General features: G+C 44.7%; 1 long non-coding RNA gene across 1 annotated transcript; it reads right to left on the bottom strand.

Moving 5' to 3' along the window:
• Nucleotides 1–12,413: 12,413 nt before the first annotated feature.
• Nucleotides 12,414–20,913, bottom strand: LOC142603918 (uncharacterized). Its single transcript, XR_012837797.1, has 4 exons — nt 20,799–20,913; nt 17,593–17,749; nt 17,227–17,340; nt 12,414–12,553 (listed from the first exon to the last, which is right to left on the bottom strand). It is a non-coding gene; the product is annotated as an uncharacterized LOC142603918 (long non-coding RNA).
• Between the last annotated feature and the right edge of the window lie 5,952 nt (nt 20,914–26,865).

Genomic DNA, 26,865 nt, shown 5'->3' with positions numbered 1-26,865 from the left:
ACAACTGCTTGAAGTCAACAACAGGACTCTAATTTAAGCCTTACAATATCCCGTGTTTCATGAACAACTCCAATCTAATAAAAAAATTGAAAGATCTTCTAAAACAAGCTCAAGTCTTTCACTGAGAGTGTGCTCTGAACGGCTTCAGTCTCTGAAGATGACACAGGAGACCCTGCCATGCCCAGCAATCAGCTGGGAACCTGACGCTGAACTGAATCTCTCAGCCAAGTTCTTGGGTTGCATCCTCTGGAGACTTTCAGGCTACACAGGGGGAAGCGGTTTACCTTTTCTGTTGCTCTAGGATTGTGGTAGGGTGCCACAGAAAGAGAAATCAGACAAAGGCTCTGAGGACTTAGGTACTACTTGTACTACTGTATTTTACATTGATATTGTTTACTCTAGCTAGCTTAACATATGCTCCTAAACACACGGAGCAATCCTTAAAGGTTCATTACTCTGCTGCTCCAAAAAGTACCTGAGCTCCTAAGCGTTTTTACAGAGCCAAAAAGAAACTTTATGCACTTAGTTTTTTCAAGGCAAGCTTGCACAAAGCCACTGAAATTTTTTTAAAAAAATACAAAAAACCCAACAAGCAAAACACTCTTGTCACAAAATATGCCACATGAAATCAGTTTAATTCCAAAAAACACCTAGTCTAATTAATCTACTTTAAAAATCAATTCCCCTTTAGTGCCTGGCCCCAGCCAGTGTTATGAGAAATATCATTTTTTATGCCTAATTATAAATTATTGCACAGACTGTAAACAACATCTTCAAGTATATATGAATTATAGTTATAAATTAACGGGCATTATTAATTTAGAATTACATTGTAACAAGATAACTTTGTATCTTTCCATAGTTCCGCACAGGTGGAGCGCATAGCTGCGGCCCTTCCTTTCACCCACCAAAAATCCATAAACCAGATGCTGTTAAGTCCAGTTTGGTCACTGGGTTCCTCTTCAAGGGAAACATTGGCCACTAGCGTCCCTGAGCGCTTACTTAACCCCAGAGCAGCTCTGGCTGCACCCCCTCTCCCCACACGGGCCCCCCCCCTCCCCACACGGGGCCCCCCCCCTCCCCACACAAGCTTGCCTTGCCAACAGCACCACACGGACCAGCAGTGCCCTCACTCCGCAATTAACACAGATCCCCTGAAGTGACACTTGATTACACTGACGGCCTGACCTAATTAGCAGAGAAGCCACAGAGTAACAACTACACTGGAAGAGTTTAAGAAGCGTAGAGCCTCAAGCAAAGCGGGGGGGGAGGAGGAGGACAAGGACAAGGACACCACACCACACAGCACCACACAGCACCAGACACAGGAAAAAAAAAAAACCAAACCCCACAGGGAGACTGCGAGGGTGCCGCCGAGCACCAGCCCGCCGAGCGGCGGCAGCAAAGCGCGTACAGGCCCGGCACCGCGGAGCCGCCGCCCTCACACCCGCCGCTGCTGCCGCCGCCGCGATCACGCGGTTCGTGGGCGGGGCGAGGCTGCGCGCGCTCTCCAGAACGTTCCGGGCAGCCCCGCCCCGCAGACACCTGTGCCCGCTGCCGCGCTGGGACGTACCATCCGCTCCAAAGGGGGGGGAGGGGGTGGTGGGTGGAATGGCAGCCGGCACTACAGGAGTGCTGTCCCGTCTCTCCTGCTGATGCTGAAATACCAAGGCCGAGCCGGAGGGATGAAGCAGAGCATTCATTAACCCAGCTGCTTCGCGAGAACCAACGACCCTTCCTCTCCCGCCCGTTCCCGCACAATGGTTCGTTCCAGCCTCCCGCTCGGCCGAGCCCTGGCAGCGGTGTGGCGGGCGGAGGCTGCTGGGGGGCTGCGTTACCGGGGGATGTTATCTGTCTGCCCTGCAGTTCGAGCTGATAATAGAGCAGACGTGGCTGGGAGGAAGCAGTGGAGCGAGTGGAGGGGAAGGCCGCTGGTGGGTAAAGCCATGGGCTGCACCTGCCCCCTGACAGGAGAGGCCCGGCGGCAGGGCAGGACCGCAGGCCTCACGCCCCCCCCTTGGGGATGTCTCCTGGCCAACTCTGCAAGTTCAAAAACCAAAAGTGTTTTTAAAAATAGCTTGTATCCTACTCTTTGACATTTAAACTTCCCTCCGAGTTTCCTCTCTGGTTTGACAGTCTGTTAGCAGCGCTCCCAGACTCACAGAAACTCTCACTGGAACGAAGTAAAGATTATGGTTTGGCATGAGGCGCTGTCTGATGATACAAGACTGCTAGCTGTCCCTGCAACTCACAGTTGCATAATTATCTTCCATCTTCGGCCAATATTTTGCCTTTGTGCTTCTGTTCTCCTCGAGCCACTGTCCCCCTACAGCTAAAAGACCGTTTGTTTTCATTCAGACCCTCCTGGCATTGCTGCCAAGAGGAGCATACAGCAGAACAACCTGTTACCTAAAGAGGGGCAAAGATCCTTTATCATCCATGAGACTGGTTTCTTTTCCTCTTGTCCCCCCTCTCCTATCTCACAATTCCTTTAGTTCCCCAGGGGAAGGACAGAGCGTTGCTAGCTCTCCCCAGCACCCAGCTATTTTGCTAGAAGAAGGAAGCAGGAAAGGGATCCGACCCAAACAGGGCTTTCCCCCAGGCAGGCAGGAACAGAGTGTGACGACTGATGTGTTTCATCTTAACGCAAATCCAGCTCCAGCAGATTTATGATTAAACTGTAAAAAAATGGCAATACTGGAAGGAATTAGTATCGTAGAAGATCTCAACAGTCGGAGGAGTTTTGGACTGGTTCCTCAGAGAGATAAGGACAAGGAGCCTCACAGAAAGACAAATTCATCCCGGTTGCACAATGCTTTTACTGCTCTGAACTGAGAGTAATTTTCAGTGGGCAGTACCTGAAACATGAAGTACATCTGGTTTACCCTGCTGTAACATGAGACCGAACTTTGAATTTTTTATGAACACAGAGAAACAGCTGCAGAAGTTAAAACTCACAATAATCCCCCTCAGTATAGTATTTGGCCCAAAAAGGAGTATATAAACTCACAGGCTTTGTGCATCATTTCTCATATATGCTATTCAGGTCTGTTGCTTCTCAGCACACACAGTGCAATAGCACATTCAGCCACGTATGTAACATTAGATTTAACAAAAGGATAAAACTTGTAAGTACTTCAGACATTTACATCAATCCCACCTGACAGAGCAGGTGGCCCTTCAAAGCACCTGCGGTTTATTTGTCATCAAGATAACTTAGGAGGTCCAAAATGACAAATCGGGGTAGCATTGTAGCGTAGAATCGCATCGGAAAGAAAAATAGACCTCATCCATGAAAAAGTACTTCATTGCCAGTCTTAACATTCACAGTCATCGGTTTCGTGCTCTCGGTGAGCTCTGCAAAACAGGTTCCAGGCTCTCGGAGGCCGGGAGGAGACAGCCTCCACAGCAGGCGCTAATAGGATAACCTTCGCTGCAGCTATGAATAAGGATGATACAAACTGTCGAAAGTACCGTCCTTAGTGTTATGATATTAACTACTGCCAGAAAAGCAATTGCTCCTTGGCTCAACAGAAAAGTACATTTTCTAAATGGGAGACCGGGCCTAGAAGAGCAGAAAACGTGTCTGATTTCATTTTGAAAGGAGAGAGCGCAGAGAACTTGATTTGGGGCCTGCATCATGCTTTAAGGTCCTACATGATGAAAGCTGTTATTATACTTTCAGGGTCCCAAGCTGGCAATCCTTAATTACACTGAGCAACACTTCATTACTTGAATAAAACCGTGGGGTTCAGCAGGTCTGTTTGTGTGAAGCACTATTCAGACTGAGAGTTGCAGTTTGGCTTCAGTGCTAATTGCTTCTCTTATTTCTCCATATAACATGAGAGCTCCTAAATGCTTTTCCAAAGAAGCCAGAGAGAACATGGCGTGTCTGTTCCTTTTTCATCTAAGAGAAAGGCATCACTGCCCTTTACAGTCCGTATCAAAATCTGTATTTAAGCCCTGAGAGTGGCAAAGTGATTTTTACTGTTTAATGCATTTTGGGCTACTTTCAGTTTCGTCTAAGTTAATACTTGCAGTAGTTGGTTTGTTCTGGCCTTTCCTTCCATGATACATACTGTGCGGTAGAGCTGGTTACCGAGCCCTTTACTGAATACTTGGTTCAAGGAATTGGATTTCTAGGTGTTGGAAACAATCAAAACAGCAGCTCCAGAGGGCAAATTTGCTAGGTCAGAGCTCTGCAAAGTGTTGCATAGACCTCCTGACGCAAAACCAGTTTTAGGCAGTCGGGAACAGGCTTCATTTGGGCAATTGAGTTTGACATGGCTGTGACTGAACATGATTGAAATCCACTTTAGAGCCCCTAGAACAAGAAGGTAAGTCAAATCTACCACTTGAAAATTATTTCTGTCATATTTTTTATTGGCAATACTATGAACTCCTAGTTAATGGCGTAGCAGCTGCAAAATGTCCAGGTCACAACTACAATTTGGGGAAACAAGCAGAAGTTTAATTTGTTACCCAAACAACATGAGACTCTGCGATGTTGTTCTCTCTGTCAGCATATTCCTGCCATCAGACATTCTCTTACAGCGTGCTGTAAGGACGGTCGCTTCTGGAGCTGGTTCCTAGTGCAAGGGTGGCTGTGCTACATGAGAGTTCGGGTGTGAAATGAGACAAGCACAGCGAGTTTCAGCAAGACTGTAACGGGACATTTTTCAAGGCACCCAGAAGGAGCTGGGTATCACACTCCTATCGAAAGACCACAAGTATTTAAGTAATGAACTCCTCCTTTGCGCTTTGGAGGAGCAGGAAGGAACACTGAACTCCTCTAGCTGAAAATAACAAAGCTATTTTAAACGAACACCAGCATGCTTTCAGAGTCATCAGTGAGAGCTCTCGGTCTTGGCCAGTCATTTGAAAATGTTCACAGCCGCAGACAAAAACCTTTAAAGTCTCATCTTTATAGACGGAGAGAAAGAGCCCAGCCGCCAGCTGTACTCAAAGGCCATTCCTGACGGACAGTTATCCAGACCTGTTCCAGCTCTGCGGGAAGTTGTCTCCTGCAGGACTCGTGAAAATGTTGCTGCATTCATGAGATCAAGGCTGCGGGAAGTTAATCCTGGTCATCACCTTTGTGACTCACCTTGCAGTTTCAGTTGGACAAATTACTCCTCACATCTCCTCTTCAGAAAACTGAACCGCTGTGTTGTTGTTAGCACAGAATGGCTGCCACGTTCCAGCCTGGGCAGATGGATTACAGTGGTGAGTCATCAAATTGAATGTACAGGCATGATAGCTAAGATTTACAAAGAAGCCTAAGCCTTATTTATTTCACTGGAGTTAAATATCTAAACCATTTACCTTCTGCTAAAACCCCTCAGCAGCATACCTGTTACCTATGATAGCGGTAGCTGTATGTTATGTGATGCAGGAACTTCAGTTTTACAAGATATTGATTGTTGAGCTATAATGCTAACTGCCACTTAATTTGCAATGCCAGCGTGGTTAGGAACAGGGGAAGAATCATCGTAGATATAAAATTTTGAATTGGTCTCAACCCAAACAATGACAATGTTCAGACCAGGTGGGAATAAAAGTTTCATTCTTTTCATGTTAGTGTCCTTAAAAAGTGCTTCCTCGAGGACTGACCATAAACAGAGACGACAACTTTTGTTGATAGTGGTTTTGTTTGTTGACAAACCAGAAACTCCAGGAAAAAAAGTAATTACTTTGAGCCATATCCACAGAAGCTATCTGATCGTTTTCAACTGAGATATTTGTATTAAAAAAAAATTTTTTTGAATAAATATTTAGGCAAATATCTCTGAGTATGTAACCTAAGCAGTGGTAGAGCTGAGGTGCAAATTATCTTCCGTGCCAAAGACCAGATTATGTCCTGTTGTATTTTTAATATCTCCTGTCTTCCCTCTTTAGCACTCATCATTTATTTATTTGGTTATGGTCCCTAAGCAGCCTCATGACCAAGGACCTGAAAACATTACGTCAAAAGATACCGATGTAATACCCAAAGAATATATGCAGATGAGAAAAGAGAGCAGCTGGCAAAATAAATAAGGAAATGGACTCTCTCAGTGTAAAAGAACTGATTTTGGCATCAGAATTGAAAATCACAACGTGTCAGAGACCAAGAGAAACTTCTGTAATACAGGTCCTGCTTTCAGTTAAACTACGTACCTGTAGAACAGCCTCAGTCTGATGGCTTCATATTGCTGCATCTATTTAGATTTCTGTTTCTGAAAATGTGATTCATCTTATCCAGCCCCACCCCGAATCTATTTTAGAACATGTTTCACCAGTGATTACAGATCTGCAAAGCTATTTCAAATATTTCCTGTGGTGTGTTGATAAATAAACAATAAACCCAAACCTACTGCACTCAAAGTGAGACAGCCTGGAGGTTCTGACCATGAATTTTCTTCAGATGTCCAATACAGATGGTTCGCTCTCTCAGATGTCACACCAAGAGCATCACCTGCTCATAGTGCTGCCTTGTTAAACAAGGTAACCTCTGAGAGGCACACTGAGGTGGAGACTTTAGCCCTTTACATTAGCTGGCAAGGATTCAGAAAGTACTTCTCTGTCGGACATACCAAACAGCCCCTGGAAGTGCCTTGCTCACTAGTCATCTCATGGCCAGAGACACCATTTGTCCATATAAAACATGAAAATTATAAAATGGATATAAAATTAATTACCGTTGCGAAATCCGAGCAGAATACACATCTGTCTGCTGCAGCCCTGATGACTAGGTAAGGTAATAGGAGTACAAGCTGGGAATATTTTTTAATTGTTTTTAACCCAGTGAGTAAGACCCCAAACCCACACAGACTACCTATTTAATTGGTAAGAAGCTGGTGTTATTACAGCCACATTTGAGATTATAATGCACTTTGACGTTAAAACTCAATAAGATTTCAGTTTATCTAATCCCAAAAGACTCTCTGTGGGAGATATCAAGTCTTTTTTTTTTTTTTTTTCCCCCGCAGGGAAACTAAGAATTGAGTTCTATTTCATCAGAGCAAGATCTATCCTTACCCTGTGAAGTTGGATGGTTTCATTACATCACAGATCTAAATCCTTGTAGCCCACAGCTCCATCATCTCTCTATTTAGTTACAAATTACCTTCACTTACATGAAACATCTACCACGAATTGGATGAAGACCATCTCACGGACCTGTTTTGCTATTTTCTGTGCCCTCTTTTCAAGCAGCAATGGTATCCTCTTCATCTCTTCCAGAACCCTGAGTGAAACAAGATGTTTGAATTCCTTCCTCTAGCCCCAGCTCGGTGCTTTTAGTAGCAGCACAGCCAACTGATTAGATGTAGAAAGAAGGGCACAATCAGATTCATCACTAAGTCCTGTGCATGCAATCCTGGACCTTGAGGTACACCTTTTCTGAGAAAGATAATGCACAATGTATAGGGGCATTATATCTATCACTGCATATGTGCAAGGAGGGCGGGCAGATTTACTAAAAAACAAATGACAGCTCATTTGACCGAACAGGCTCTTATTCTCCTGCAGGCCTTCATACCTGTGATCAGAAAAGCAATCTGCAAGATCCTTCACACAATATTCTACCCGAGCTGATGGACATATTGTCGATATAAAGAAAGTAAAAAGAATCGGTCTATCAGTGTGATGCTGAAAGATGTTTTCCTTGTTTGTTGCTGTATGAATAATTAACTGGTTTAATTAACTTTTCATTGTAGGTAAGGAAATGGCATTGAAAGATGGTGAGAGCGCTGTAAGCCATCAAGCCTGAGAGCCTCCTGCTGCTGCTGAACTTTGGCAGAAGGATGCTAAGGAAACTACTCACCGGAAGAAAACTGAACCCATCCTGCAGTGCTCTCTCAATGGCGCCATTCAGTTCCTTAACCTGCAGAAAGCAAATCTACCCTCTGTGCTGGAGGATGGCACAGAGCGTCTGCGTAATCAGCAGAATAGCTGATTTTAGAATTAACCTCCTCCCAGACCTTCTCTGTATCCGTGTCAGGACCTAGCAAGCTAAACTCCCATGCTGCGTGTTTAATACTAAAGAGTTTTAGTTTTCCATCTTACAGTTATACCTGCCCAAACATATATTTTGAAATTTAAAAAAAATACAGGGGTGGGTGTGGAAAATTAACACCGAGATGGGATCAGAAGCAAATTCAGAACAACCAAAAAGTCAAGGTAGATGTGAAGTTGGGCAAAATTCTGGGCTAAGTTCCTATGACTTGTTTCCTTTTCCAGTTGACCACATCTCTCTAAGGCTGTCTTTCCAGATTTGCATCTGGAAGGGGCATGTTGAAGAAAATACAAACAAAAGCAGAAAGAACATGGAAAAATGACTGATACCAAGATTTGGATGAAATTTTCAAACAGTGCACTGAGACAGAAAGGAGAGCAAAGAATTAGGTCTGTTGTAAGAGAACACTGAGAAAACAGGTGGGACACTGGGGCAGAAGGAGGTGTTTGAGGAAGCAGGAAGGCTTGGCTGTAGTTGAGTGGGACTTGAAAGACGCAGGCATAACGGGCTAGATCCTCAGCCTGTTTAAATTGGCATTGCTTCTTTGACTCAACAGAGCAGTACAATTTACACCAGCTGACGATCTGGCCTGATAGCTGCGAGTTTGAGGATAGACCATATTCATCACAAGGCTGTAAACCTTCCCCACCCTAGGAAAACAAGAAGCGTAATCTTGGTTCCTGAGCTTGCTGTAGCCAAGTGGAAAAGGTGCCAAACACCTGAATATCTCATATGTGAGGCTCTTTATTTGGGGGAGGGAAAAAAAAAAGACAATAAAAACAATTTTACTGCCAAATAAAAGTGTCCCTGTTGCTTTCCTATAGAGAAACAATGACATCCAGTGGTGAGTTGCATTAATCACAGGGGCTTTACATCAACGCTCTCTCAAGAAATCACGGCTCATACCTGTTCCAGGGAAGGGCTGGGTTCCTGTACCCGTTACTCACGTGCAGTGCTATTCCAGCCCTTGGAGGCTTTAAAACTGTCCTTGCTGCTTTCTCTGCTGACAAGCCAAGCGCCTCTGCATTTTTCTGTCAGCTGCGGTTCCAAAGCCCTGCTCGAGGTCCTCAAAGTCTAATAGGGGCTTGATAGTTTCTAAGAGAAACATCTCCAGGTGATAACAATATTATCTCCCTGAGCAACTGAAGGCTTCTCGGCAGGGTGGGCAAAACAGAGTTTGCAGTGCCAGCGGAGCAGATTACTGCCTGGCACTGTCCTCCCCATGCCAGTGGTGACCACCTACCCCCCTGCCTCACCTGGGTCACAGCTGACAGCAGCTCCAGGCTGGAAGATAGAGGGAGAAGGTGATTAAGAAAAAAATACAGCCTCTCACAAACCCCTACTTCTAACCCTTAGGATAATCCGATACTTGCACAAGATTCTCCTCCCCTTCTCCCTCGCCCTCACCCCTGAAGAGGTGGTTACAGATCTGGACCATGATCAATAGTCCCAGGCTGTAGGCATCACAAAATACACTGCTTTGGTTTGTCCACCACCCCGGTGGAGACAGATGACCTTCGGTTTGTTGCTTTTATTCTGATTCAGCTTGTCTCCCACTACTACTTCGGGACTTACCCCTCAACCCCAGTCTATTCAGTTTGTATTTTCAGCTCCTTTTTGGGCTTGTACTATACACTGTCACCTGTGGTTTACATTTTAAAAATTTACGTTTAATTGATAATACATTCCCTTCCTACGATTTAAGTGCATCATGAGCTTTCTGAAGAGCACAGAAAGGGGACTTCCATAAATTGACAGGTGAGGCACTCAGCAGCGAGGTAATTTCTTTGTCCGGAAACGTTCTTGGCGTAAACTGTCACATCACCACTAGTCTGAAGCAGCTGGATGAAGAGCTAGTCTCCAGAACTGGGACGATTTCTTTACTAAGTTTCTCTAGAATCCAATCTTTCTAAGCTTTATTTGTTTTCTACTATCTAGGCATCTCACAGATTGACATATCTACCTCCACAAGGTACCGTTAAGAGGAGTTCCTGCTGGTGTACCTGGTGTATTACTGGGAGGCACAGTGGAAGAATGTTTTGTGTATAAACTCTTGGGATGAAAACACCTACCTGGTAAACTTTTCAAAAGAAGGTGGACACTGGATTCCTAACAGGATTTTTGTCATGTGGGTATTTTCAAAAATCCCTTCAGGCACCCAATGACAGTCCAAAGGCTGCCCCAACTGATTCTGTCACAGCTACACAAAAACCTGTGCTAGATCAGAAAAGCCTAAGGTGCACCACCAGGACTGAAGCCCTGTTGAGTGAACTGCTTTAAAAGCATACAATTATTAGGGCTGATTTCCCCATTGTAATTTATTCACAACGTTTACAGGCAAGACAGAGAGAAGAGACAGGGAGGCATATAGAGGAGAGAAAGCTTTCCTTAGGGGCACACAGCAAAGTCCCAAAATCGGTGCCCTTTCTGCTAAATCATGCTCTTTGTACCAATTGCTTGTCTACAGCTTCTTGGGGATCAGGACTCCTAAACAGGCTAGTTAAATGGTCCATGCTAAAATATTCTCCCTGTTTCATTTTTGCTAACTGACCCCTTGGTCTCATATTAGGGAGCAACGTTAATTTGAGGAGTGGATTAGGTTTCATGGTATCTTTCTTAAACACCTCACTCACATACTCTCCAACCCTTTCTTCTTCCAAGCTAAACAATTCTCACTTTTGCACTCTATCCTCAGATGTAAACCCCACCCAGCCTTCTAACCATCTCATGACATGCTTTTGGTGGACTTCCAAACCAAAGAGGTTTCCAAACTGAACCTCCAAAATGTTTGAGGTTTCCCCATCTCTGTACAGTACTTTCCAAGAGCACACTCCCATTGATTCTGGAGGCAGCCTCAAATCAAAACTAACCATAATGCAGTCAGGAACAAGTCTGGCTACTTTTTAATGAGGAAATATGCTCTTGGGAAGTATCATGCAGTGATGGGCAAACCTCAAACACATTGGAGGTTCTGCTCATAAACCTCTTTGATCTAGAAGTCTCACCCAATGGCAAAAAATTGATGATTGTGCATGCACAGGAGTATGCCAGCCATGACATGAGAGAGCTATTATCACGGTGGGCAGGCAGCGCAGCCCCCACTACACACCCATGCTGCTGACTGGAGCGCTCCTAAGTTTTAGCAAGTAAAGAACATTTCATTACCACTAATAAAAGAAAAAATAACCCAGAAGTATGCAATTCAAGTTAACAATCGCCCCTCCCCACCCCATAAACTCCCACTGCAGCCGTATCTAGTAGAGCCAGTTCTAACGTTGCTCTCAAGTCTGCAGCTGCAGAGAGCCCCGGCCAAGCCAAGTGCAGATAATAATGTAGCTTTAACTGCTCATTGTTCCACAGTGACAGAGAAATCAAGCTCTGCTGGGATGCACCACCCTTTTTTTTATTAATCTAAACTAAAAGAACTCTGGAAGAAGAAATTTTGCTTTTGGTGCATGTCACAGTTCTCCCACTGGGACAAGCCCATCTACAAGAAAAGTCATTATAGTCATAGCTTCAAGGCTGGCTTTTTATTTCAAGCTGCAGCGCCTCATGCTTTCTACATCAAAGACCTGTCGTGTTAGGTAGGTGGTAACCAACGTTAGAGAAACAAAGAACTCTGAAACCAAGGTAGAGCGAGAAAACAAAACCAGGCACCGGGCGCTGTACGGGGGTGTGCCTGCCCGTCTGTCTGCCTCGTCCCAAAGTTCCACATGTGAGCACACAGGTGATTTTCAGTCACGCAGAGAACTTCTTCATTGTGCCCATAGGAGTTACAGAACAGAGCGCCTTTTGGTGCTACAAACAATACTAAACTTCAGGACTTACTCTTCTCTAAGTCATTTATTTGTTTGTTCCGCTAGACATCTCCACAGGACACCAGGCTCTGCTAGTTGGTTCCCCCCGGCTCCTCGTCCCCTTTCTTTACATCCCTCTCCCCAAACAGATATAAGTAATAGACCCAACTACTTGAGACCTTCAGTGCATCATCAAAGCACTGTTAAAGGCTTTTAAGTAAAAAGAAAATTACCTCTTGCTTCTTACGAAGTCCAAGAAGACAAGGCATTGCTGTTTCAGAGTTACCGACTCTGCACTGGGCAATACTACAGCAACTGCGTTGGAAGAGGGTCGTGACAGGTCAAAGTAGGGTCACGTACCTGCAGCCTCCGGAAAGGAGGGGAGAGAGTCAGTCCTAAACCTGCTAGAACGATTCCGAGCAAGTGTGAGCAATTGCTATTATTGTGATGTCCAACTGAGTAATATCTTATTTCTAATTTTAACATTCAAGAGGAACTTTTTGTTTGGCCTGGCTTGGCCAGAGAGCCATTGGCAGTTGCCTATGGCTCAAATGCTAATATGTTAGGAATTCAGGCTGGCATCCTGCGTCTCCGCGCACCGACGAGGATGTGTTGTTTCTCAGTGAACTCTCGCTTCCCGTCTGCTTCGCTGTCGGCCTGTACGAAAGCCACCGAACAGGAGACTTGCAGGTCATGTGGCTCAGTTCCCGTGCACCGTAGGCTCTTGAAAACTTTTGGTTGTATATCTCCATGGCTCCTACTCAGGTGAAACAGAGGTCAGAACCAACCAGAAAACTTCTCAAGTATTAGCATTTTTATTTTTTTATCTGATATCCTGTGTAATATGGAAAGCTGTGCAAATAGGCTGGAGAAAATAAGATGTGAACCAAAGTGAACCTTTCACTGGAAGGTCTGAAAAGATTCCATTAACTTTTTATTATCAATAATACGTAACTTTAGATTGTCTTTTCATCTCTGGTATCTAGCTGGAGCGGGTGCAGTGCCAAAACAGAAGAAACACTGCGCTCATGTTTGTAACTGCACATCACAGGTTCACCTTGGCCAGCTCAATACGATAACCTTAACTCAGTAGCAGCAGTAGCCCCGAGGCCGTAGCTCTTAGTTGCCTACAACTGGAAGACTGAGGAGAGGAGGTTATACCCTCTTTTTCAAACTTTTGAGTAAGTAGGAAGCTTTCCAGAGGCAACCACCCCTTAACTGCCCCGATTAAAAAGTTCACAGCGCTTCACAGAACTCAGGTAAGCCTCGCTGAACTTCACCCAACCTTTTGATCCACGGCAGTTGAGACAAGATAACCCCGAAGTACGTTAGTGACATGAGAGTGAATCAGCTCTGAAATCAGAGATGCAAAAGACTGACTTGATTTTTCCTTTCTTAGTCCTTCTTCCCATTCCTGCCCAAAGTTACTCAAGTTGTTTAGTCTGGTATTTCCCAGTACTTTCGTGTATTTATTTTAAATAAAATGAAAGGATGGGGTAGCCATTATGAATCTTAAGAGGTTTCACAGTCCCCTCTTGCTAGTCAACCTAAAATTTTCTTTCCTCTCACCCTTCAGATCCCATCTCATGTGTTTCATTGTGTGGTTCCTCTTCCCACTTAGGGCTTTCATACATTTGAACTCCTCCACCCTTCCTTCTGCCATCGCTTAGTTAAACTCTCAATACTTGCTTTCTTTTTTAAGTACTTCCCCCACATTTTTTTTGTCTCCCTCACCTGATTATTTTCATGGCTACTGAATCCTCACCAACTCACTCATATCTTCCATCCAGTTGGGACACACACAACTGAACATGATATCCCAAATCCCAGGTTGCCAGTGCCATCTCAGCAAAAAGCATAATTATCTATTTAATATCTGATTTGCTGTCTCCCTGTAACTCACTGGTCATGTCCAATAATCCTGCTTCCCAAATCTCTCTCTGATTAAGTACTTGCCATTTCCTTTAGACATATTAGCTACATTTTTCTAAACTGAATCATATTTGTTTTCTTCTTATTATGGTACTAATCTCTTGAGGCTTCTTTTGTACAAGTGGATGGAAAGAGGTTTTCTTTTTCCCTTATTATTGCACAAGAGGGGTTTTTTTTTGTCTTTGGATGTGTCATAATAAAATGGTTTTGGTAGCAGCAAACCTAATTCCTGTTGTTATTAAAACATAACACACTTCAGGACAACTTAGTCATTGTGGAATAACACTGTCTTGTGAGCACCGCATATACCTAGCAGGAAGTGCTGAAGTAAGAGGAAGTGGGCTAGAGATACACAAAGAGGAAGGATTTACAGGCTGAGTAAGAAATTAAATTCAGCTACTTTTAATGAGTTAAAAAAAAAAACAACCCACAACCCACCAAAACAAAGGACTCATCACTAACAGCTGAATTTTTATGTTACTCAAAAGATTTTGCAGTGACCCTCCTTTCATATAATTGAAGGATAGCAAAAACATGGTAGGAAATACTTGATTCTTAACTGTATATATATTTTTTGATGAAAAAAATATAATCCAAACTTTGTCTCAGCTGGGGGGCAGTATATGTCCTACAGCAACTATTGGGGTACTTGGTCTATAAAGAGGCTGCTCTCCTCTTGACTTACAGTGTATTTTATATGTAAAGATGGGCTCGGAAGGATTTACAGCCAGTCAGGGACCACTGTGGAAAGGTATGTTCTTCACGTTCAAAGCTGGCTTTTCTTCCCAGCCACTCACTCCTCCTGCTCTTTTAAATGACTGCTTGCCAAATCAGAGCTGGGAGTAATGGGAATGGCGCAGTTCTCTTTGGGAGAGGAGGGCAGCTGTCGGGCACGCAGCCAGCCTTGGGTTGTTCCTGGCCCCACAATTTGGGAGTTAAAATTTTGTCCATCTGAAGACAAATATATATATCTATATATCTCAGTAGGTTTGAGCACCCTCTTGTAACACTGCAAGGTTTCTGTAGTGGCTGGTCTACTACACATCTCCACCTAGACCTGCCAAACAGCCACCTTTGACCTAGACAGGCTGAATTTCAGGTTTGGTTAGAGTGTCACCTGGTCAGCAAGAAGACCAAATCGACAGCCCGACAGTACGGAAGGGAGAGCTCCCCACAACGGATTTTCAGGACCAGAAGATTACGCTGCTTGAGTTTGTTGCAAATCCAGTACGATCTGACAAAACTGAAAGACAAGATATGGCAGAATGAAAATTCACGTGTGAAAAAGCATTTTGGTGGTGGGTTAGCCCGGATGTGTTACATCTCTTTCATTCGAGAGCCGTGGTCAGATTGCACAACTCAACTGAAGAAGCTGGCGATGGACCACTTTATGCCACTCGATTCCTATGAATTTACATGATCTTGTGGCAGCTGCAGGTATTTATGCACCAGCTGGATATATTTATGCACAGAACCTAGTTTAAAGAAGAGGCTTATTTTGGGATGTACCTTTCAGAAAAATACCGTTGAAGGTTACATCACTTTAAAAGAATAATAACCCGTGGTATAGGAGGTGGTACGCACCTTGGCTTTGCCTTCAGCCGATAGACCGTCCCACTTCAGATTCATTCTGCTTCCTTGCACTGCACTTTGGGAATGCTCCACCATTCATCCTGCTCTGGGCAAGGAGGAACTCGGGAGCTAGCTGGAGAGAAACGGAGCTGGCACACTGAGAGTGTGAGGGGGAGCTCGGTGGTCCACTGACACCAGCGCTGCCTGCTACCACTGTCAGCCTGGCAAAATCTAGGCTGGTCCCCACAGCCTGGAGAGCTGAGAGGTATGGAAGTGATAGTGAAGGAGGAGCAGGGGAGAGAAGCAAGTAGAAGTAAGAGTGGGAGGAATTAACCTAGAGAAGTGAAGTGGATCAGGAGCAAACACTTAAGTCAACAAACGGAGGCAGGAAACAAAGAAGAGAGAGACAAAAATCCTCACTTAACAGTTTATAGCAACAAGTCCTAGGAGAACTCTCTGAGTTTGCATCCCTTGGAAACGAAGCCACCAATAATGCAATCCTGGAAAAGCATCCCCACTCCAAGTCTTGAACAGTATGGATCCAGGAAATATTAAATCCATCTGCTGTGGAGAAAATGTTTTATCAACAACAAAAAACCCATTTGATTTATTCTCTAGACACTGGGCCCAGACTCAGTCACTAAGCTGTGCTATCTAATGTGGTTAGACAACTTCTAGGGAACTAACCTCTTGTTGCCATTACTCACAGTGTTTGCTTTTCCCCTATTGCCTTACTCATCTGATTCCTCCCTTCTTATTATGACTCTGGTTGAGTTGATAGGTCATAATTTATACTACAGGCAGAGGCTTTCATGCCTTTGTCAGTAACCTGAGCCAGGGAAGTGAGTTATTCTTGCCTTTGCCTTGTTTCTCCGTCTCGTTCCTTCTCCGTCTGGGAGTTTACCTAGACCTAGAACATACAAACTCTGTAGTACTACCCATCAGGAGAGAGGCCGATTAGCTTTCTCTCCAGTTTTAGTTACAGCACCTGTCTGCGAGTGTCTTTGCATGAGTTTTTTGCTTGATGCCAGGTATTTAATAGAAGCCCACGGCGATACAGCACCATTAGTCCCAAAGTGCTTTCCAAACCATAGATTTATCCACCGAAGTTATCCTAACTAACACTGAAACAGAGGCATCGCTGGAGAAGAGCAGGCACACAGCAGGCACCTCCCCTCCCAAGTTGATGTGTAGTGGACTTTTTCTCAGGCGCTGTGTCCAGCCCAGCTCCAGACACTTCAAAAAACATCTCACCTACCTTTGATGCTGGTTCCAGGTCAGTTAACTACCTCCTCCCATGTGGACGAAAGCCAGAGGACGGTTCACGCTCGTTTTATACCGTAGCCCACTCATGTTACGCAGCTGGCACAGACTAAAACTACTCAAGCCCTGAGAGAGAACCTAATTGCTTTCTCTCAATGATCACTTGTACCCAGTAGTACAGAAAGGTTCTTCTCCATCTTTCTGGGCAAGGACTGATGGAGCAGCTACGTTTACTGGGAGTGAAAGGCCCATGAGACCCCCTCACGGTCTGCAGCACGACCCACCCAGACACAGGGATGGGGCTCCACTCCAGGCTGCAGGTGCACTAAGGGTCCTCAGGGTGTAAAACGCTCCTCTGGAAAATGGCAATAACTTAGCTAATTCTACTGCAATAAATAAAATCAAGAATGAGCGGGGGCAGGTTCCTACACTGCCAAAAATGGCTGCATTCCTAATATGTGCTCTCACATCCATACCAAAATGCTGGTTACCAAATTGCATGAAGATGTCCAGATCACTTACTGGTAAACAAAAAGCAAAGGATCCAATGGGGCAAAAATACCCCTCCCCTCCCTTCCCTTCCCATCCCAGCTGATCTCAGAAGAACTTTGCATTCCTCATCTTCAAAAAAGAGCTTCCCTAGATAGAGAAGGGAGGCCCTACCTCAGCTGAGCATTTTCTTATTAGAATTTAGGACATTCTCTGCATCTTCCACCATCAAGAGTTCAGCACGTTCAATACCTGCGGCAGTGTGAGTCAGATCCGGCTGGTTCCTGCCTAGGTGACGTCAGAAGAAAAAACGTAAGGATACAGTTAGGTGTAATCGAGTGGCCACTTGAGACACGGTAAATCTCTTCCCAGGAAGGGTTAAAAAATTGAGCTCACCTGCCAATTTTTCAATACCCAAAGTCTTAAAACAAACAAAACAAAGCCAAAACACCCTTCCAGAAGAGAGAAACATATGAGAGTACTTGAATTAGCCCCAGCAATAGGGCGAATGCAGAGCCGGCCCATTAAAATACACTTTACCTGCTTCAAAACTGCCCTCATGATCTTTTGAATCGGAGCGGCGGTTCCTAATGTGCTGTTTGACAGCTGCCATGGCCTTGCCAAGGGTGGTTCCTGCTCGGTGGTGAGTGAAGTGATTACTGTATCTGCAGTCAGCTAGACACTGCAGCGTGGAAACCTGGGAGATGAAAGGCACCATATAAATATACAATATTATTACTGCTATTACTATTATTTCACTGGCCTTTTGCCTCGCTTTCTGGTTGAGCAAGAGTATATGAGTATTCCTGAATGTCCCCAACCCTGCATTTAGTCAAGCCTCGTCTTTAGCACTGTAGACCTTCAGATATAATTTTTTCCCATCATCTCAGTTCACAGAGCCACAGACTTGGTATTAACTTCAAAGTATTTTTCCTTTTAAAATACAAGTCAATGTTATTTGTTAAATGACTGTTTTGAACTTGGATCCAATATTTTTAGTAAAAGAAAAAAAAAAAGAAAAAAAAGTTTTGTTTTGTTTTTTAACTGGATGGAATCCAAACTATCCACGGCTTTTATAACCCAACTTCCTTATGAGTCAGGACATTTATTGCCAGAAAAATATTATTTTAACTTTGTTAGTGCAACATAGTAGTGACATCTAGTGGCTTTCATCAGCGTCGTGATGAGCGAGGGAGAGGTGACTGGCAGGCTCGTGGGAACAGATCCAGTTTTGGGGGGTTGGTATGCCATTGTTGAGAGTCAGTGGCAGTTGAATGAGCTCTTCTAAGATGTCTATAGAGTTCATTAAAATTATAAAATTATAATAATATAATGAAAGGAAACTCTAAGTTAGGAAATTCTAATGGTATAACACCCATGTGTGATCTCTTCAGCTCACGTTTATAACAAGAAAGGTAAAATTCATTACTTCCTTTATCCAAGCTAAAATATCTCATTGTTCACGCCAGAGAGCTCCTTCACCATGAACTAAAGAAACAATATTCTCAGATTTCTAAATGTTCAGTCCGAGGCACTTCACAGACCATGTAGCCTAAATGCCACGGGCACAGCCCAGCTCCTTCTGAAAGAAGCAGGAGTTGGGCCACAGTTTTCCATAAAGAAAGATCATGGCTTAAACGGACTTTTTTTTCCCCCAAAGCTGAAGCTCCTCCTGAGGCCTTCAGCCAGGACACATTTGCCTACAGACTGACTGTTATGCTCAGGAATACCAAAAAAAAGTCAAGATTGGCCTTTTAATAACAGGACTGAGGCAGTGCACACACCGAACTGGCAGAGGCAAGGAATGCTCCCCAGCTCCTGAAGCAAAACTAATACCAGAGTTTGGTAGAAAGATAACGCTCCTAGTGCTGGCATGGAAGTTTATCATCAGCTGTGCAGCTTAAAATGTTTTTTTGTTAACTGTGGAATAGCATTAATATTACAACCAACTTGTGGGGTCCCTTTCTTCCTCTCAGCGAGCTTGCCTGCAAAATTTAGTTGGGCACAAAAATTGCCAGACGTTCTTTGAAGATAAATTCTGCTTGTCTGACCGTGCTCAGCTGGCTTTGGAGCTTCAAGCTATTGAACATTACCGTGATTTCAAATTCTACCATAGGTCTTACACTTCTCTTTCTGTCCCTTCAGCTCAAAAAGTTCTTCATTACTTGGTCAAACTTTCCACGTAGAAGGCCCGTTTAACTAAAAGGCTATAACTGAGAAAAAGTTATTAATAATTGTTTTATTTAGTCACGGACACTCACTACATACAGAAAAGGAGCTGAAATGCTGGAAAACTTATTTTGTATAAGCATGTTATCCTGCGCTGGCTGGCTGCAGCTTAACTAAACCGCAGGATTGTTCTATAAGGGACAGCGATTTTGCACGAGCTTTGCTGAGAAAGCCTGCGTTATGCAACTGAGGGGTTATGGCTCTGCAGGTGTGTATATGTGTGTGCATGTGTTTTATTACGAAAGGATTTACTTTTCCATGTGCAGCAGTGACAGCACCCCAGAGGAAGTCATAGCTGGGAAGTATCTAATATAATATTTGCACTGCGTCTGCAGTTTGTGTCAGCGTGCCAGCGTTGTTGCTCCGCTCTCCCTCCTCGGGATTATTAGGGGGTTTGCAACATTAAATATAATGACCGTCTTTGAAGTTTAGACTTAAGAACTGAGACGGTTTTTCCATGTTGGCAGTTAAGCTGCAGCCTCCTTCCACGGATGGCAGGCCAAGGAAACAAACGGTCAGCTCCACGTCTGCCCGAAGCACCTCCACAGAGTCAACCTACTGCTTCCACCCTGGGTGAAGCTCCCACCCCAGCCTTCGCTTGCTGCTGGGTCCCACCTCCGCTGGGCTCCTACAGCCAGGAGGAGGTCAGACCCGGGGGTGTCCTCCAGTGCTCCTCGGGCAAAACCCCCTTGGGACGACGCGGCCCCGGGGCCACCGCCGATGTCGTCTCCGGGATGGGGACTGCTGCTGGCCACACGGCAGCGCTCCCCGTGCTGGAAAGTGGTGAGTCAGAGCAGCGGCTTGAGGGAGACTTCAAATACTCCAACAGGTCTGGCAGAAATATTTATACACCTGCATTTTCAAATATGCTCTACTTTCTCACTTTATAAATACATGGGATCCAGTTGAACACTTGGCCTAGCAGAGCCAAGTATGCCCCTTTTTATTTGATGAACCAGCTGTTTTTCTGGCCTGTTCATATAAACATATTTGTGTGTGTTGATTTTGCAGTTCATTGGGAAAAAGAAACAGATGACAGGTCATATGTGCATTTTGTTATGTATGTAACTACCACATCGAAAATTCCCTTCAGTCCATTTACTTGTTTACTTTGCATGAAGGGAAGCAGCACATAAAACACTCGGAGAAGGCACGGGAGGACGACTGCTAATGCCTTTATAACCCAAGAGATGCAGAATCAGTTCATACAGGTGAGATGCTGCAGTGGGTCTGTTTACAGATCACCACGGGCTGCGATACCGTGAGATACGAGTCCACACAGGGGACAACTGGTGTAGCCCGGACAGCGAGCTCCTGCTCACGTATTCATTCCTTTGGTTTTGGCTTCCACGCCCCTGGTTCCAGATGTGAACTAGCAGTGGCTTTCAAGATTCAGACGGGGATTTCCAAAGTATCTGAGATAGCCCACTGTAGCACTAAAACGCCACGCCACTTGGGCAGTTTGTAGGTTGCTTCGGTTATCTCCTTCCACACGGGCAGAGGAGTCAAAAACGTACCCCGCTTCTCTCCAGCATTGCACGTAGGTGGACAACAGACGCCGGCTTGCGCTCCTCCCTGCATGGAGGCTTGTCAGGAGCTAACGCAATACGACAATCTCAACCAGCTCATAAAATTATAACGGGATGTCAAGGAATTTATTGCCAAGTCTGAAAAAGAAAAACATTTCAATATCCTATTATGGCCTCTCCCCAGCCCTATAACCTGCTGAGAACTAGGCTTTAAAATGCTGCACTAGCCAATCCCTCTGAACTTTGACTTCTATTTGGAGGCATTGTTTTTTATTCAGCTATAAATAAGCTGAATTATGGGCTTTTTCAAGGGGGACTTGCATCTGGAACATTACATGGAAAACCTCAGGTTAATGCCCTGACAGTTTGTCTAGGCAGTAAAAGGTAATTGCATGTAACACCACAAAAGTTGTGCAATCCCCAACATAAGGAACTTTGCTTCACACAAATCACTGGAATTAGACAAGGGATAGGATGTACTCCCTGGAGGTGCCAGATTTCATCTTGCCAGTTTTATTCTTTATACTTACCTTAAGAATACATTTATAATTTAATATTTTCCTCTATTTCTGGTTGCCTTTGGGGCCAAACTGGAGAACCTAAAGCACTATAAAATGGTTCATCCTGGTAAACAGTCGCATTTCACCAGCTGCTTGCAATAGTCACCATATATTTTCACAGCTATCTGCCCCTTCCACTTCATCAGCAATATCACCAAACTCCTTATTTTCTGCAGCAAATGGAATTCTAAACATCTTATTTTTGTGTGTGATTTTTATTATAGGATTTCACAGCCAAGCCAAAAGGGAGAAGACAAGTTAACAACTAAGCCCATTTCCCAAAAGGAAGGCTTGTATTCTTGATAATATCAGATGTAACAACGGCAATGGATGTGCGTAAGCCAACGTGATAAAGCTGTGGAGCAGGACTAGCCAAAAAGATATCAGTAAGCTATGAAGTTTTATTTCTTTTTGAAGAAGAAAGTAACGCTTTCTGCTTCCTTTGGAATTTTATGCAACATTTCATTTCCCTGTAAAATCTTGAAAGCAGCTTTGTTTGAAAGCTCCCCGGGGGTTGTGCTGCAGGGACAGGACACTCGTGTAACGTACCTGCACTCACGTGCTCTTCAGAAGGGAACGGCTTCGCTGGGCAGAGGGGAGATGTGCCGCTCTGCCTAAATGCTAGCTAGTCCTTCCAAGTACGATATGCGAACAGGGACCCCTTCCACGCTCTTTGTCAGCAAGACAACCCCAGTTGGACTGGCCCCAAAAATAAGTGAGGAGAACAACCTACTTAATCGACAGCTGAGCCAGGTGGCTGAATATATGGGAGAGAAATAATTTCCAAGTTGCGTGCCAAGCTCATGTTCTCTGCAGTGGGGCCCCGTTTTGTGCTGGGGAAGAGTTAGGGCTCCGAATCGCAGTGTCATGGGATGCTTTGGGCAGAGAATCGACTGCTGTTGGCTGGAGGTGCCGAGAGACAGCGCTGATCTTGCTGTAGCTCTGAAAATAGATCTGCACCTGCTATTAGCGTCAGCTTTGCCATCAAAATCCTGTCCAAGGGTGTAAATAACTTACGAATAGGAGAGATTTTGAAAATAGACTCCACTCTTCCTCCCTATCAAGGAAACAACCCAGACAAGTAGTCCAAATCTTTCTGGCCGCTCAAAAGTCAAGACAGGGCATTACAAGTGTTAGAAAGAAGGAAGCATGACACAAACCCACACGCAATTAACAACCGTGAAAAGCGTGCAGCTAAGCCAGATTAAAGATGTGGTCAAAGATCCAGGTATAAATTAATTTCAATGTACCTGAAGAACTACCAAGGCAATTAAATGAACTTGCGGGTGCCAGCTTCTCTGCTCCTTTCCGTACTCTCTCCTTGCCTTGCCTGTCTGTTCCAGGCTTGCCAAAGCACTGACTCTCTGTCTTCTGTTTCGTACCTGCTGCCCAGGAGCACAGTTGCAGTTGAATGTGGTTTTTATTCTGTGAATGAAAGTAGCAGAAGGTAATAGAAGATATCATAAGTAAAAATTTCAAAAGCAACTAATCATTCTAAATATTTTTATTCTGGGGTATGACTTGAGCTGCTTGAAATTCAATGCCTGAGTTGCAAAGTAGTTCAACAATGTCTCTAAATTAATCTTCAACCACTGTGATTTCCAAAATCATATGACATTTTTCAAAATCTTTGCCTGTGAGTTTAAAACGAGGACAAAAAAACCCCAACCCTGTCTACTCCATGAGGCAGGGAACCTTTATCCCCAGGCAACGTTGGAGGGTATGCATTTGGAAGAAGTTCTTTTTGAAGGTGCTCACAAACTATTTACAAGCAATAGGTTCTGGGATGCTGAAGGAGCTAGGTAATGAACAGGTATACTTATAAGTCATAAAACCTCATTATACAGGGAATATTAATCCAAAGAGAGCACTAGCAGCTTCAGCTGTATATGTCTGCTAGGTTTAGCCAACTTTGGGCTTGAGGTCACTGCACCACGTGCTTTAAATCAGTAGTTTCCATATTGTACGCACAAGGAGCATTTCAGTTCAGACTAGTTCCCACCTAGTGCCCAGATTTTCCCGTTGGAGAAGCCGCTTTGCTCACTCCAAACTCAGCCAAAGCAGAGCAGGCACCAGCCTGGATGCGACTGGGACAGGCAGAGGGTCTCGACTGAGCAGAGTTCTCCTGCTCTCAGCCCATACACCACCACACGCGCTTCCTCATCAACAGGGTCCTGCTCCCACTGGGGATTTTATTATTGGGAAACAGGCTGGATTTGTGCTGAACGCTCCTCAAAGATGTAAAATTAAAGCCACTGGTTTGGCACAGGTGACCTTGACCTATCTCAGAACGAGCTAAAATAAAACTTGCCTTAGGGCTGTGTCCCCACGTACCTCGAACTCTCATGGCCCTGTTGTTCACATGAATGCTGATTCTCTTCTCACACCACACCGCAGCACTGGCTGAGCAAAAAGGACACCTATCCAGTCCGTGAAGTTCTTGCACAAAAAAATATTGATTTTCCTTGACGAGGAATATTATCTGGAAGGCTGTTTATCACTGCAGTAACTGAGAAGGAGCATGGCCCTGCCTGTTTGGCTTGTGTCACATGGGACAAGTTAAAAGCTCAGCAATGGGCTCAGGAATTGCCAAAATGTCATAGAGGTAGTGGAAGAAGTAAAAGTCTTGCCAGCTCTCACATGAATGTGTGCTGGCTCTAGCATTCACGCTGGAAGTCTTTATGTGGCAACTTGAATTTCCTCATTTCACTCCTCTTGTTTCAGTTATCCGGTCATGAAGTGAAAAAGCAAAACAAAACAAAAGCACCAAACGTACATGATTAATCACTCCGCATAACTCAGTAAATAGCCAAAGGCTAGTCACGGCAAATAGTTCACCAACACTCTGCAAGCAATACGTTTGTGTGGAGTGTTCAGCCAGTTCTGACCAGCAGGCTGTCAGAAATGGGTATTTGCAGGAAACTCATCAACAGAAGAAAAATATGGTATTTATTTCTGGCATCTTTGCCAGTCCCATTATTTGCCTAATACGGCAAAACCCAGTAAGGACGAAGCAGAAGGTGCAAACAAACCACAATACACTCACCAGAAAACCAGTGGGGCGCGAGGGTCCCATACACCTGGAAGGACACTTGACTTTATCACCATGCAAGATTCAGACCTCTCAGCAACCACGAGTGGGGCACAACTTTCAAAAGCTTTGCTTTGCTTTTAATTCAGCCCCGTACACGGCTCAGATTTTCAAAAGCACGTGATACCAGACGCGTCGAGCCCTTTGGAAAACCCTGCCACCCAACGTGGTCCCTCAATGAGGGCTGAACTCTGTTGGAACTAACCATTGACAGCTAACAACCTGGCTTCAGGCTTGCTATTGTCTCAGCGGTCATCAGATGCCGGAGAAAAATGAAACCTTGAGGGCGAAAGATCTTGTCCAAGATCATCAGTAGAAATACGTTGCTCTGCAACCTCGTTTTCTAAATGGGCTCCCCTCCCAGTATACCCCAAGTGGCACATGGCCTGAAACACAGATGGATCAGCACCAGCACATATACAGCTGTGAATAGATCATATATAATGGTGTTTCATTTTGTATTCCCAGCTTGCCAGCAGATATTAGGCCACGTGTCTGGTCATGAGAGAGAGAACTTAAGCCCTGAAATAATAGCTACAGAATTTTCCTTTGTATAAGGTTGTGGAATAAGGGTCCCTCAGCGAGATCAAGGTCCTGTTGTGGCTGAGTGAAATGGTTCATGTAAAGCGATGAACAAGCAGGCGAGCAGCTGAACCAAACCCGCGCCCGCATCTCCAGGCGAGGGGATGCTGCCCACCAGCCCACACTGCCTCCAGCTGCTCAGAACCTCTGCCCCTGCTTCAGCTCTTCCTCATTTACGAAGCCCTAAGCAATGCAGTGATCTACTGGGGCAATTTATACTGACATTGGAATTAGGAATAAAGAAAAAAATATGACATTTCAGGCTACCTCTATTTCTATGAGGTTCTGCTCACAGCATATTTTTTTCTTTCTTTCTTTCTTTCTTTTTCTTTCTTTCTTTTGCACATGAAGAACCCCAAACCACTATTACTGACACAGGTACGTTTCAGATTAACAGCAACCGGAGAATAAGAAAAATAGAGACACAGGAAAGGGAAAAGTAGAAGTTCTGCTCTAAGGTGTTGTTACCCAAGAAATTAGGCTGCTCTAATGTTCCTTAGCCAAATACAGTATCTGTATTCGCTTTCCCTCTTGCATCCATGCAAAATAACTGTGCATTCCAAAAGAACCACAGGAAAAATACCAAACAACCGGCACAGACAGGTCTCTGTTGTAGTTGTTTGATGGCATTGCTTGTCATTGCAACAAAACGTCACTGAGCAGTTTAGGGCATTTGGTCCACACCTTTACATCCTGCGGTTGTGCTGAACAGGCCCCCATCGTATCTAAACCCCAGCGTTTCTAGCGCCAAATGCCTGCAAGCTTAGTAGTTTCCCCAAGGGTTATGCAAAGTAAAAAGACCTCAGAAAGGTAAATATGCAGAAGGGGCAGCACAGAAGAGACAACTGCAGTACAAACAAGAAACCAGTTCGTATACGCGGATTCAAAATGGGAAACGTCCATGTTTTGGGACTGCACGCATCCCAGCAAATACACCGAGGGGAACACTCAAGGGGGCAGCTAATCTGTTTTCTTGCCCAGTAACAGCACCGAGAACATTTCTCTTACAGAAATAAAACAAGATGTGTATTTCCTCTGTTCTGGAAAGCCCACGTTCTGCTCACCAAGATCTTCCAAAGTAACTTCAAAGCGCGAGGTGGTGCGAGGAGGGCGCGGGAGCGAGCGCGTGCTGCGCGTGACAGCGTTACCGCGCTGCTCACGGCGCGCACGTTACCTCAAGCACCTGCTGACCTGCTGCAGTCCGTCTCTGCAGCGAAGCAGGCTCTGTAAGCGTGGCTTTGAAGGAAAAGCTAATTCATTCTTCAGCATCGCTATTTGCCTTGCAGGTCATGAAGGGCTCATTTTGGTATTGCTTTCATTGCTGCTCTTGCCCTGAATATATGATTTTTTTTCCCCCTCTGTTCCAATTTTCTTTCCAACCCCTGTCAAGGCAACCAGCGCAGGCATTTATGGCCTTTCCGCTTGCTGAAATGTGATCTTTAGCAAAGCAAAGTTTGACCTCTCTTGCCTTTCAGGCCAGGACAGCCTTCTCTTAAGGCATCACTGGCAGTGGGCACTCAGCAGCTTTTTCACAGAGCAGCGAGGATGCTGCCGAGTAAAAAAGACGGCGTTTTTGCAAGGTGAACAACGCAAACTCACGTGCACCCCCGTCCCAAGCCTGGGCCTTTGTCACATTTCCAGAGGGACTGCTAGGTGCAACCTGAAATATTTTCTTTTTATGGCAAATAAATACACAGATATCTCTGTACCAGGATCCAGCCTAGCACTCTGCTTAACCACGTGCTTGCCAAAAAAAAAAAAAAAAAAAAAAAAAAAGTCTCCTGTAGGAACACAACCACTTCCACACCTATCTTTTTCCAAG

This window comes from Balearica regulorum, chromosome 14 (genome assembly GCF_011004875.1).
Source record: "Balearica regulorum gibbericeps isolate bBalReg1 chromosome 14, bBalReg1.pri, whole genome shotgun sequence".
Taxonomy (NCBI): Eukaryota; Metazoa; Chordata; class Aves; order Gruiformes; family Gruidae; genus Balearica; species Balearica regulorum.
This window is presented reverse-complemented; position numbering and strand designations above follow the sequence as displayed.